General features: G+C 44.8%; 1 protein-coding gene across 1 annotated transcript in view; it reads right to left on the bottom strand.

Moving 5' to 3' along the window:
- The window catches only part of FADS2 (fatty acid desaturase 2), a 108,469-nt gene that overhangs the window by 92,714 nt on the left and 901 nt on the right, over positions 1-14,854 (bottom strand). The gene's annotated exons all lie outside the window — the stretch shown is intronic.

Genomic DNA, 14,854 nt, shown 5'->3' with positions numbered 1-14,854 from the left:
CATTGCTAATGAGGGCTTTTCAGAAGTAAAAGTTGTTGGGGGGGGGGCACTCTTGCCACTATTGTGGCTTAATAGTGGGACCTGGGAACTTGAGATGCAGCCCAACATGTAGCCCCTCGCCTGCCCTATCTGTTGCTGTGTCGTTCCCATCACTTTCTTGAATTGCCCTGATTTTCACAAATGGAAACCTTAGCGAGCATCGGCGATATACAAAAATGCTCGGGGTCGCCCATTGACTTCAATGGGGTTCGTTACTCGAAGCGAACCCTCGAGCATTGCGATAATTTTGTCCCGAGTAACGAGCACCCGAGCATTTTGGTGCTCGCTCATCTCTAATCAGCAATGATCTTAGAGAAGCAATTGTTGCTGCCCATCAACCTGGAAAGGCTACTTGTCATGTCCGTGCAGGCCATGGGGAAAACAACCTACAGGGATGGAATTCAAACAAGGGCTGAGTCACTCCGCAGCCTTCACCCTGAGCCAAAGACACACTATGCCAACCACCAGGGCCAGGAGGAATGCAAGGTTGTGTTCACACAGGGAGAGAGATCATGCATACACAACAACAGCAATCTGTACAGTAATGCAACACTGGACATGCATGCAAACAACCAACAATGACTGACCATAACCAAACACTTACCAATAATACCAACATGCATAAGTAGATGGAATAGCTAAAGTATGTACAAGGTATTGGTTCATATTTTAGCCTATATACTTAAGCTCATAAGCCCACAACTGGGGTCCTTGTGAGTTCCTAATCTAACAAGACAACTTAACCCCAGGAGTCCTGCCTACAAGTTGGGAGACGGGTCCGCATCACATGCAGACAGGGAATACAGCTGTCCCGACCGTCCTCAGGGAAGGTGGGAGAAACACTTCAGACTAACATGCATAACACCAAGCTCTGAGTAGGAATGAGATAGGAAGAATAAATGACTAGCACCCTCTAGTGAGAGGGGCTGGTATTTATGTGCAGCAGACAAGTGGTGATTGGCTGGCTGCAGAACTCCACACCCTCAGCCAGCCAGATCAACTACACCTGCAGCAGTGTACTTCTGCAAACCCAACAAAACCTCAGGTCACAGGCGCACAATGTGACACTTATAAGGCTATTTCTATCATTCTACAATGGCCACATTATTCTACAATCAGAAAGATTGTCAATTGTCTTGAATGTTTTCCACTTTGAATAATCTTGCCAAGTGTAAGCATCCCAGCAAATTCACCCCAAGGTCAGACTGTGCTAATGCTCTGGGAAATTGCAAAATGAGGCCTTCTAAAGGCCTCAGTATGTTAAATGTTCAAGTTCATGGCAGTAAAATTAGAAAATACTGAACAAGTATGGCTTGTTTGGAAGGGTTGCCAGGAGAAATCTTCTTCTTTCTAAGGCTGCATTCCCACGAACGTATATCGGCTCGGTTTTCACGCCGAGCCGATATACGTCCTCCTCATCTGCAGGGGGGGGGGGAGGATGGAAGAGCCAGGAGCAGGAACTGAGCTCCCGCCCCCTCTCTGCCTCCTCTCCGCCCCTCTGCACTATTTGTAATTGGGAGAGGCGGGACGGGAGCGGGGCTAATTCTCGGAACTTAGCCCCGCCCAGTTCCACCTCCTTTCATTGCAAATAGTGCAGAGGGGCGGAGAGGAGGAAGAGAGGGGGCGGGAGCTCAGTTCCTGCTCCTGGCTCTTCCATCCTCCCCCCCCCTGCAGATGAGGAGGACGTATATCGGCTCGGCGTGAAAACTGAGCCGATATACGTTCGTGGGAATGCAGCCTAAAGAGAACACAGCAGCATGGCTAAAGTTTGCAAAGTTGCATCTGAACAAGCCCAAAGACTTCTGGAAAAATGTCCTCTGGACAGACAGGACCAAAGTTGAGATATCTGGCCATAATGCCCAGCACCACGTTTGTCGAAAAACAAACACAGCATATCAACACCAACACCTCATACCAACTCTCAAGCACAATGGTGGAGGGTGTGTGTGTGATGATATTGCCTTGTTTTGCAGCAAAAGGACCTGGACATCTTGCAGTCATTGAGTCAACCACAAGCTCCGCTGTATACCAAAGTATCAAATGTGAGGCCATCTATCCAAAAGCTAAAGGTTGGCCCCAACTGCGTCATGCATGAGAACAATAATCCTGAGCACAGCAGCAAATCTACATGAAAATGACTGAAAAAGAAAGAATCAAGGTGTTGCAAAGTCCAAGCTTCTATCCAATTGAAATGCTGTGATGGGACCCGTGAGAGCCGAGAGCTGTACATAAATGATGTCCTCAAACCTCAATGAACTGAAGCAATATCATGAAGAAGAGTGGACTGAATGTTCTCCAGAATGATGTGAGACACCGATAAAGTCTTACAGACAATGAATACTTCATGTCATTGCTGCTAAAGGTGGTTCTACAAGCTATTGATTTATGGGGTGTACTTAATTTTTCACACACTGCTTCTGCATTTTGGCTTAGTTTTTCTTAAATAAATGATGACAAATTCAAATTTTTAAGACCTTCTAAGAACCAGAATTTTTTTTATTACCTTCTAGTGCATAAATCATAGAATTTAAAAAAGGTCTACTTAAGGCCCTTTTGAGCAATAATCATTGTGCCTAACTGCACTGACATCGTGCAGTTTTCGTTATGCTGTCGCTGATCGTTGTCTTTCAGCATGCTGAAAGAGATTGATCAGCCTTATCAAGAATTCACAGCGGAAACAGCTGACACTATTGTCCAGCTGTGTTCTTCATACTCCACACGGAGCGCTCGGCTGTATAACAGCCGGGCGCTCCGAGCAGAGAACAGCTGGATGCAGAAGACAAGTGGCCCAGTTTGTCTTCTGCATCCCCCGCTTTGAGCGCTCAACTGTATAACAGTCAGGCACTCTTAGCAGAGAACAGCTGGATGCAGAAGACAAGCTGCCCGCTTGTCTTCTGCATCCCTCGCTCGGAGCGCAAAGTGATCGCTCAACATTTGAGCGATCACCTTGCACTGAATGCACACAATGATTATTGCTCAAAAGACATCTTTTGAGCGATAATCGTTGTGTCTAAATGGGCCTTTAGTTTTTGACATGACTGTAATGTATCCTAGGCTTTCATACTTCTTCTCAAGCACAATGACCCAATGTCCATCCAGGATATGGAACATTGTACTAATTTAGGCTTTGCATTTACAACTTATGAAAAAGGAAGTTAGACGAAGGGCAGCACGTCAGGAGCTACTTTTACGCATCATTGCCTATTAACTAGTGAGCTTCCATGTTATAAGTAAAACTTTGTAGCCGCCATGCAGCAGCTCTTGGGTAAAGGGTGGGTGACAGGGAGTTTAGGCCCGTGATTTGCCTGGCCTCCATTAAAGCTATATCAATTCTTCGATTTGTAGAGGATAGAAGCAGAAAGCATGCTGGTCAGCATTGACCTCAATCCGGTTTTTACATCTGCGGCCGGAGGTTCCATCAGAGATCCGGGTCAAAATATGGGAAGAATAAACTTTGCATGCAGCATTTTTTCTTCCATCCAAAAGCCAAGGAGCTGGGCGGAAAGCAAATGGACCCCATTATAGTCAATGGAGTCTGCACGGCGCTGTTTGGTTGCATCCATAGACCGAGCTGTTCAGCCATAGGGATTCCCCTTTCCTACTCCCCAAATGGAGCAGGAAAGCGAAACCCCGAGCCTAGATGTGAAACCACTCTTAATGGTTCAAAAGACGTAAACGTCAGTATTTTTCGTTTGTTTCTATTTTGCTGGGTAAAAGCATTTTTGCCCACCAAGACAATGGGAACCTACGAAGACAGAGGCTCCTTGATGGGAACTCATAGCCATCAGAAAAATCCCATTGAAATCATTGTGGATCGTAAACATTTCTCTATGTTTTTCTGTACGCTCTTCTTCAGACAACCGTATTTGCACATGTTTTGCACACGTAAAAATCCTGTGTGTAGGGGATAACTTGAAATTCTGGTAAAACCCCTTTAAATGCTAACAAAAAAAGGAAGTTTCACATTCTGCAAAACAAAAAAAAATATTTATTTACTTTTATAATTGTTAAAAGTTTCTTAAGTTCTCCAAAAATTTGCTAAAAATATCACACAGCAATGTCTTGGCTTTGCTTCTGGTCCAGCTTTGTGTAGGCTGAATCTGCAGGTAGATGCATCATAATGTGACTCTGGCAGTCACGTAGCAGCAGCCGGGCTGTGAGTGGTTTCCTTTTGTACGGTTCTCATGCTGCTACGGACTGTGGGAGTGGAAAGGGACCGCAGAGATATTTCCGCCTTTTATATGCGATATACTAGTAACTTCTGAAACTCTACAAGGAAGTCCGGGGGGATTAGAGGCTTCTGGATGGATCACTGTTCTCTATGCTGGAAATTCCCTATGGCAAGAAAATAGGAGCTGCTCTATTTTCCTGTGCATTTGCGCAGAAAAGGCCCCCATAGAAGTCTATGGGAGGTGCGCAAATGTGCAATACTCCGGACAATTAGTGTGCAGGAAATAAATATGCAAAGATTTAGGGCAGTTTCACGTGGGCGTATTTACGCATGTAAAATCTGTGTGCACAATACACAGACAATAGAACCCATTGTTTTCAATGAGGTCATCCTCATCATCATTTTTGCATGCACTTTGCATGTGCAAAAGAAGGAATGAAGTACAGACATTTTCACACCAAAGGCCCTATAGGAGTCTTTGGAGGTGCGCAAATGTTCACCCGAGACCCGCACAATTCTGCAATATGCTGCACAATTTTGTGGGGAGAAGAACACACCTCGAACTAAATTAGTTCCAGATGTGTTCCTTTTATCACTGGATTGTGCAGCGTATTACACATCTAAGAACGCATTTGCGCACCTACCATAGACTTCTATGGGGACCCTTAGTGTGCAAATTTGCACAAAAACAGAGCAGGTCCTATTTTCTTTGCACGTGAGAGAAATTCACGCACAAAATCAAAGAATGAGTAAAAATCCATTAAGACCAATAAGTTTTATTCTACGACCATGTGAAGGACGCTTAAGGCCGGTTTCACACGGGCGATAAAAAAAACAAAAAACTTTGGATTTTCTTGCGATGCAAGAGTGAGTGTAAACACAGAAATATAAAACCAATAATTTTCAATGGTTTCATTCCCATTTGTGATGTTCTCACTCATGCGAGAAAAAAAGTCGCAGCATATCCTAGCTTTCTGCGTTTTTGCTTTTATCGCTCATGTTTCCCTGGCTAAAAATTGTGACTATCTGAAGCATTGGATTTCAATGCATCCATTTAGATGGGCGATTCTCCAGCACGTAAAATCGGACGGACGTAAAAGATAGTGCATATGGTGCACATTCTGGCCGCCCACTTTTATGCGTGACCGGAAAAGATAGGATTTGTCCTATATTTTGCGGGAATATAATGGCTGTTCCCATAGACTCCTATGAGAGCCGTCAGAAAAGGGAAGGGGGAGGGAGTTTAGCAGCGGCTTGCTTTGCTAAAGTCCCTCCTCTGACCGGCAGCTCCCATAGGGTGAGGCTAGGGTGGAGGGAGTTTAGCGCACTAGCTCTGCTAAGCTCCTGCCCCCTCCCCTTGCCAGAAGCCAGCAAGGGGCAGAGAGGGGGAGGGAGTTTAGCAGAGCTGAACTCTCTTCCTCCAGCTGACGGTATTCCGGACTACGGCATCTATACGCCGCAGCCTGGCCATTTAAATGGACGGGAAAACTTGGTCGTGGCTGCCTATCATGCATGCGATTTTCGGCCGCAATGCAGGTGGCCGAAAATCACAATGCCTATGTGAAAGAGCCCTTACACTGTGATACAAGGTAGATGTAACAATCCTGAGTTTGGCTTCTTTCACACGAAGCGACAAATCGTGCGCGCAAGCAAATGATGACAGACTTCGCTCGTTCACTCATACAGACAGTTTATACAGGCAGATAAATCGCTACAATTTCATTTGCTGATCATTCCGTTGTTCACATTCACCGTACCAGTGAACGACTCACTATCAGCATTCACAAGTAACGAGCGAACAATGATTCTTACGCCTGCCTGAAATGAACAACTAACGATAAGTGAAGTAATTATTGTTCGTTGTCCAATCATCGGCCGTGTTTACACTAAACGATATCATTCAAATTCGCACGATCCAATGATTTTTGAAAAAATCCTTCTGTGTAAAAGGGCCCTTAACCTTTTCCAATCCTCTGTCTGACCTCTGAAGACATTGTGATTTAAGGCTGTACAGCCCCGATGTTGGAAGACGTCCATCGGGGTTCTCTTACTGTATATTACCAGCCTCTCTGCTGTTGGAGCCTATCCAACGTGTCACCTCATGCAGTACTGGCTTTAGCCAGCAGATAGCGCCTTTGTATAACAGCAGAAAAAGAGTAAGCCCCCTAGGAAAACCAGGATACAAATTGGATTGGAAAGGGTTAATTAATGTAACACTAAATGTGTCGTTTGGCCAAACTCATCTTCCTTTGATGGGGACTGTAAGTAAGGGCGGTCTCACATCTGTGTTGGAACTTCCAGTAGGAGGTTCCGTTGAAAATATCGTAAAAAATAGCGCTGCATGAAGCGCTTTTTCTTCCAGTAAAATGCGGGGCAGCTGGGTGGAAACTGAATGAACCCCATTCTAGTCAATGGGTTTGTTTGGCGCTGTTCATTTCAATCATGTTCAGCCAGGGGGTTTCCTGAATGGAACAGGAAACTGGAACCCCCCGATGCAGATGTGCGACTACCCCAAGCCTACTAGGTTGCTCATAACCAAAAAGTAAAAAAAGTGAATTTTGCTGCACCTGTAACTTTAATATAAGCTTGAATTGGTTAATTAGCTTCTCTGTGGTCACAGATTGTTGACATTGAAATCATAGCCAAGGTCTTCGAGTGTTTATACTTTGCAGTAAGCACTTATCAGAAGGGACTAGCCAAATTTAATAGGTCTGAGCTGTACGCTATACACATATTTTTGCTCCTTATACCCGGGACAAAGCTAGGGCAGACTGGCAAGGCAAATTTCCAGGTGCCGAGTGCCAGTGGGAAGCCAATACAACCACTCTACTTTAACCTGAGTGTTTCATACTTGCCAACTTTCGATTACATTAGGGCGGTTCTGAAAGGGAATGTGTAAGATTTTTGGCCTCTTGCCCAGTCATTTTACAAAGAACATGACCCCAACCCATACCATTTGAATCCCAAATAGCACATACTGTATGGCCACCTTCATCCCACCCCCCAAAAAAAGAAAGACCCCCTAGATTAATATGGACTCAAAATCAGATCCCTTAAAAATACTGATCTTAGACCCCCTCTATAAATAAGGAGGCTCCATAAATCCCTGAATTAATACAGAGCCTAGAGCTGATTTCACCTTGAAGGGGTTATCTAGTTGCAAACTACTGATGGCCTTTAATCAGAATAGATTAGATTGCTGGGGTTCTGTTGCCTTGGGCCTCCTCAGATGTGCTGTTCAGTGGGCTTGTGTACAGAGCTGATTACTGCAGGAAGCAGACAGCTCCGATCTCACTGTAGTGGCCAGGCTTGGTTTTGCAGACACAGTTCTCATTCACTTCAATGGAAGTTCGGCCTGCAATACCAAGCCTGGCCACTGCAGTGAGAATGGAGCTGCCTGTTTCCTGCAGAAATCAACTCTCCGCATAAGTGTGCCAGCCCAGAGAACAGCTGATTGGTGGAGGTCCCTGGCAATGGACCCTTCCCGATCTACTATTGAGGTCCTATACTGAGGATAGGCCATCAACAGTTTACAACTGGAAAGCCCCATAAAGACCGTAGACTGACTCCAGACCAGACTAGTCTGAAAATACAGACTCTTCCAATATAAGCCCGCACACCAGAAGTACAGATCATCCCTCCCCGTTCCTGCACTTCTCCTTACTCCTAGACGCTGCTGCAGGCAATGTCCTGACGCTCCATGTTCGTGTGTCTTATGGAATAAATCGGGAAAAAATAAAGTGCATTTATTTCCATATTTTCTTTCTTGCAATTGAATTTCCAAAACAGCTTTTAGTAAACCGGAAAAACAAAACGGCGCTGCGTGACCCGAACTCTCTGCTTTTTCCATTAATACTTGGCAATTATTATAATTAGTTCTGTCTCAATCGGTATATGCATATTTGTAAATCGGATAAAACTCATCATGCGTAGGAGTATTATACTAATGAAATGACGCAGAGGGAAAACCATGTGACCTTACATTCCTTGTTACAGAAAACTATTACTATTTCTACTGGTTTTAGTATTAAAGGGGTTGTCCCGCGAAACAAAGTGGGGGTATACACTTCTGTATGGCCATATTAATGCACTTTGTAATGTACATTGTGCATTAATTATGAGCCATACAGAAGTTATTCACTTACCTGTTCCGTTGCTAGCATCCCCGTCTCCATGGTGCCGTCTAATTTTCAGCGTCTAATCGCCCGATTAGACGCGCTTGCGCAGTCCGGTCTTCTTTCTTCTGAATGGGGCCGCTCGTGCCGGAGAGCGGCTCCTCGTAGCTCCGCCCCGTCACATGTGCCGATTCCAGCCAATCAGGAGGCTGGAATCGGCAATGGACCGCACAGAAGACCTGCGGTCCACCGAGGGTGAAGATCCCGGCGGCCATCTTCGCAAGGTAAGTAAGAAGTCACCGGAGCGCGGGGACTCAGGTAAGCACTATCCGTTTTTTTTTTTTTTTTTAACCCCTGCATCGGGATTGTCTCGCGCCGAACGGGGGGGGGGCTATTGAAAAAAAAAAAAACCGTTTCGGCGCGGAACAACCCCTTTAAGGTGCTGTATTTATGTACAGAGTTTGATTCTGATGCTGTATTTATGATATAAGCTTGGTTCTGGTGTTCTATTTATGTTATGAGCTTGATGCTGATGCTGTATTTAGGATATGAGCTTGGGACAGGGGCTATATTTATGTTATGAGTTTGGTTCTGGTGCTGTATTTATGTACTGAGCTTGGTTCTAGTACTGTATTTATGTTATGAGCTTGGTTCTGGTATTGTATCTAGAAAATGAGTGTCAGGCAGACGGATGTGGATCCACCTTGCCATACTCTGGTTTGACTTTGGGCTATTTGAGGCAGCACCCCCACAAGGCATTCCTCCTTGGTTTTCACTCTTGACTACTCCAAGCAGGATGTGGTCTTTACTGCGAGGCCAAAAGCCGTTACACAGACATATAGTCCCAGTAATTTGTCTAGGTGCAGTACCTGAAGGTCTGAACGGGCGCATAGCAGGGAAACAGGCTGTAGTCAGGGCTGGCAGCAGAGATTGAATAAAGAGATCCAAGCTGAAGATTAGGGTGGGAAGCAGGCAATAACGAAATCTAGAAAGCAGAGCCAAGGTCAGGGAGCACAAAAGTCAGAATAGTCAAAGTCAGGCAAAAAGTCAGAACCAGAACACACATAACCAGGAGCTTTATTACAAATGGCAGTAGGAAACCAATTGCTTAGGCATCCACTTTATGGTGTGGATGCCAAATATAGGAAGTTCAGGAACAGGACCGGAGGGGGATGAGTTATGGAAGCATGTATTGGCCCTTTAGGAGACTGGGCAGGAGTGTGTGCAAGCTCTATTGGCAGAGATGAGGGACTGAGTGGAGGAGAAAAAGGGAGCTGGAACATGGTGGCAACCACCTGCAGGAGCAGTAGAGCTGTGATAGAAGTGAAACGTGACAATGAGCTTGGTTCCTGCTGTATTTATGTTATGTGCTTGGTTATGGTACAGTATTTATTCACTGAGCTGCTCTAGTGCGGGTATACTGCTATCTTGTTGCTTTCTGCATAAGCACAATGTATACAGACTGCCTATTAGTGAAACATGTGTTTTTAAATACCTGGGGGTCAAAGGGGGAATTCTGCAAAGGGTGCCACCTAACCAAACCCCGGCATTGCCCATCATGTCCTGAATTGCAAGTATACTAGAGAGTCTCAAAAGTTTACTGTGGGTGTGCAGTTGGCAGAAGTTTACTGTCTCTGAAAGGCTGTAACATTACTGAATTACCGATGTAGACATATACCGTAGCTTGGAGGAGAAATGTTAGACCTCTATAGACGGGCAACCAAAACATCTATTCTTCACATGGTGTTCTGCATTCAGAGGTCTGATGCACAATGGAAACATGACTTATTTTACTTTATAAACTAATGCACTTAATATGTGATGAGGTTTAGAACCCCTTTAAGTAAACTCATGAGGAATCCAGTATGGCACAATCTGTTCTTTCTCCTGATCTACATCCAGTAGGAAAAGACATTGAGTTCTAGATAAGACAGATCCGGGACGTGAAAGAGTTACAGAGCCGCTCGCACATTTCCCTTCTTCAGTCCACAGCTGTTTATAAAAAATTCTAAATATTTGGACTTATTTCCAGATAAAAAAAAAATCACGTATCAGAATAGCGAGTTGTTTCCTTAGAATCGCGGGAACAACACAACAAGTGTACTGTCTAAATGGACCATTCCAGGGTGAGATCGCTAGTCGCATTATGTAATTTGGGCAGGAATTTCTTTTCTAGTTTCTATCATTTTATAAACCATTTTCTGTACTACATTGTGATTCTCTCCCTGGGAAACCCAAACATTTCTCAAAAACTTTGTTGTTTCTGTGTGATTTCCTATGAAAATTGACATGTATTGCTGCAAAATAATGTCTGCCTACAGGAGTGCACAAGATGCGGCCCACAATGCCATTCTGTGCGGCCCCAATCATCTGGACACAGAAGTATCAATGTGTAGCTGCTCGTGTGTAGTTTCCATGTCAGGTTGAAGCAGGGCAATGGGAAATAGCAAGTCCTGAGGGTGCATTGTGCAGTTATCTCTGGGTTCCCTATATATTAGGACAAGTACTAAGGGTGCACTGTGGAGTCATGTCTGGGTCCCCTATATTTTAGGACAAGTACTAAGGGTGCACTGTGTAGTCATGTCTGGGTCCCCTATATATTAGGACAAGTACTAAGGGTGCACTATGTAGCCATGTCTGGGTCCCCTATATTTTAGGAAAAGTACTAAGAGTGCACTGTGTAGCCATGTCTGGGTCCCCTATATATTAGGATAAGTACTAAGAGGGCACTGTGTAGTCATGTCTGGGTCTACTATATATTAGGACAAGTACCAAGGGTGCGCTGTGTAGTCATGTCTGGGTCCCCTATATATTAGGACAAGTACTAAGGGTGCACTGTGTAGCCATGTCTGGGTCCCCTATATATTAGGACAAGTACTAAGGGTCCACTGTGTAGCCATGTCTGGGTCTACTATATATTAGGACAAGTACTGGGTCCCCTACATATTATTGAAAAAAAGTAAAGTTGGTGTCACCATATTCTATGACAAATGGTAAATAGTCTAGCAGTAAGTCCTTTACCACGTGATTGTCCTGGTGGACCAAAATCCATCATGGCAAAAGTGATTCCACGAATCCCTCATGTGTTTGATATTTTTGTACAGCCCACACTCTCTTCCGGTGATGTGTTTCTTCTCACCAGCCTTCCTGCTGGTGGGTCTGTCTGTGCAAGTCGGAGAGTAGATGTGGGCCTTGTAACATAAGCAGAGGTAGAGGCCACAGCAATGGCTGATGCAGACCACTCTTCCCTCACCATGGCAGGGTTAGGGTTTGATGGCTCCATTATCCTCTCCTCTGGTTTGGGTGAAGGTGAAGAAATCCCGGGCAATAAGTCCAGTAACTCGGGTATTATCTCCTCAGTAGAAGCGTGGCTTAGGTGGTGGGTATCCAGCCAGGACTCCTCTTAACACATTTGCAGCCATGTCTCGCTCTGGGATACTCTCACTGGTCTGCTGGGTGGCTTCTGACATCTCACCAGCATGCGTAGTTCCTCCCCTAGGCAGTCCTCAGCGCTCTGCTGCTGCTGTTCTGCAGTGGGGGTTTCCCCTCCCCTACTTTTCCCGCAGCCACAGTGGAAACTCTATGGTGGGAAAGTTTCACGGGCTCTTCTGACACTGTGGAAGAAGAAGGCAGGGTGCCATTTTGAGAGTCTTTAGAGTCTTCCATATTTTTTGGAGATATAACGCAAACTTAGCAATTCTACTTTGTCCAGTAGTAACACACGTTTTTCCTCCAGGGGGTAACGCATCCGGGACACATATAAATATGGTGTGAATAAAGAGTCCTTACTTTTTCTCTGCATCCTGCAGGTGACATTTGCCTTGTCTTTCCAAATTTCTTTAGGCTCAGATGACAGACAACCTTGTCCTAATTCCTGTAGGTTCAGATGACCCGCAACCTTGTTTTTTTTTCATTTCCTTTAGGCTCAGAGGGTTGGAGGGATCTTGTCCTTTACTTCTTGGAGAGCTCAAAGGGCTTGTAACCGGAGGCAACCATTGGGTTCTGCTCGTTTACTGAACAAATAGCAAGGCTAACAGTCCAAACAGTCCTTACAATAGTGACACAGGGAGGATTCACGGGGTACTTGAATCCCTACAGTCTCAGTTACCTGTAAGCATTTAACTCTCCCGGTAACACTCCTTCACTCTCTCCTGTCAGTCACTCACACTTCTCACTGGTTAGCGGTTCCTTTCCCTCTCTCCGGACTCAGGCAGTTTCCATGTGTTCGTTGGAGATGGCGACTAAGGCTAAGCCCAGGCGTGAACAACGGATCACCTCTCGAACTCTTCAATGCTCCTTCATCTCTCTTTAACAGCACCAACTATTCTCCCTCCACTCTCCAACTCCTCTCTCTTGAACTCCTGACTCCACTACTCCCTTGCATTGCATTCTGCAAACACGTATATATCTAACACCATCACATGACCACAAACGATACACACAAAACAATACATTTTCCAGACAGGACAGGACATACCAGATATTACCCTTTCAGTCCTGCAACCATCCAATACACATATACCTAATGCACTCCAGAAAAAAGACACTGACATGACAGTAACAGGAGACAAACATATATGGTGAGCATTATTTTTATTTGTGGACAATTAATTGTTTTCTCTTTTTGTTTTAGTTCGGACACCAGTGTCCTTTGGCACAATTTGTGGTCGTGAGTGGTGAGGTGCTGAATAATACACGGATTCAGATATTTTAATTAGGGTGCATTCAGATGCCCATATATCGGCTGGGTTTTCACACCGGCCGATATACGGTGTCCCTCTCTGCAGGGGGAGGAAGCTGGAAGAGTCGGGAGCAGTGCACTGAGCTCCCGCCTCCTCTTTATCCCCTCTCCGCCCCTTGCAACTAGTTGCAATGGGAGGGGGCGGAGCTAGGTTATTGGGCATAGCTCCGCCCCCATTCCACCCCTCCCATTGCAAATAGTGGCGAGGGGCGGAGAGGGGGTGGAGAGGGGGCAGGAGCTCAATGCACTGCTCCTGGCTCTTCCAGCCTCCTCCCCCTGCAGAGAGGGATGCCGTATATCAGCTGGGCGTGAAAACCCAACTGATATACGATCGTCTGAATGCGCCCTTAACTTGTTGTAAACATGGTATTATTAAATAAAGCAGGGAGTTGAGGCAATTTTCTTCAATATACTCAGTGAATACGAAACAATACACAGGTTGCAACAATGAAGACACCTCTGTCAAGCAAATTTATACACTGGGAGCTTACTCTGGATTTCTTTTCCTATCTATCTTCATATTTACACCTCTTTTATTGTTCCTCTACTCTCTGCCAACTCTCAAGTAACCCATTATTTACCCCGCACAATGAGCGCCGTCAGAAAAAAGAAAATAGCGACAGAAATGCGCTTTTTTGTTGACCCTATTTCTAAGAAAAAAAATGCAATAAAAAGTGATCAAAAAGTCTTCCAAAATGGTACCAATGCAAACTACGGGACGTCCCATAAAAAATGACCCCTCGCACAACTATGTCGAGGGAAAAATAAAAAAGCTATTACACACAGAAGATGCAGCAGAAAGTAATGAAAAAAAAATTAAATAGCTTTGAAAAAAAATACAAGTAGTACAGCAAAAAAAAACCCTATATAAGTTTGATATCGTAGTAATCGTACTGCCCCATAGAATAAAGTTATCACGTCATTTTTGTTGCAGTTTGTGCGCCGTAGAAACAAGACGCACTGAAAGATGGCAGATTTTTTTCCCCATTTCTCTCCGCTTAGAATTTTTAAAACATTTTTCAGTACATTATGTGGTACAATAAATAGTACCATTGAAAAATACAACTCGCCCCGCAAAAAACAAGCCCTCATACAGCGACGTCGATGGATAAATAAAGGAGTTACTTTTTTTTTTTTAAGTGGGGCGAGGAAAAAAACAAAATAGAAAAAAAGAAAAAAGTGCAGTCACTAAATGATTAAGTATAATGAAAACAAAGGTTTGGGATGGTGTTGGCCAATAGAGCAAAAAGTGATTGCTCTCAGCAAGAGAAACCAAATAATCTTGTAGATATGATACCTTTTAATGGCTAACAAAAATACATGATGTAATAGTGAGCTTGCGAACCTCTCGGGGTCTTCATCAGGCTAAAATTGGAATATATCTGAAGAGGCATGAATATTACGGATGAGCGAGTATACTCGCTAAAGCACTACTCGCTCGAGTAATGTGCTTTAGCCGAGTATCTCCCTGCTCTTCCCTGAAGATTCGGGGGCCGGCGCCGGGCGGAAAGCTGCGGGGGAGAGCGGGGAGATCTCTCTCTCCCTCTCTCCCGCCCGCCCTCCCCTGCTCCCCGCCGCGACTCACCTGTCAGCTGCGGCAGCTCCCGAATCTTCAGGGACGAGCAGGGAGATACTCGGCTAAAGCACATTACTCGAGCGAGTAGTGCTTTAGCGAGTATACTCGCTCATCCCTAATGAATATGTATACACACTTATAACATACATACTTATGACAAGGCACAGACATGGATGTGATTGGTTCGCACTCAAAAGGAATTCTACAACAAC

Source organism: Eleutherodactylus coqui, chromosome 11, assembly GCF_035609145.1.
Source record: "Eleutherodactylus coqui strain aEleCoq1 chromosome 11, aEleCoq1.hap1, whole genome shotgun sequence".
NCBI lineage: Eukaryota > Metazoa > Chordata > Amphibia > Anura > Eleutherodactylidae > Eleutherodactylus > Eleutherodactylus coqui.
The sequence above is the reverse complement of the archived record's forward strand: the minus strand, read 5'-3'. Positions and strand labels throughout refer to the sequence as shown.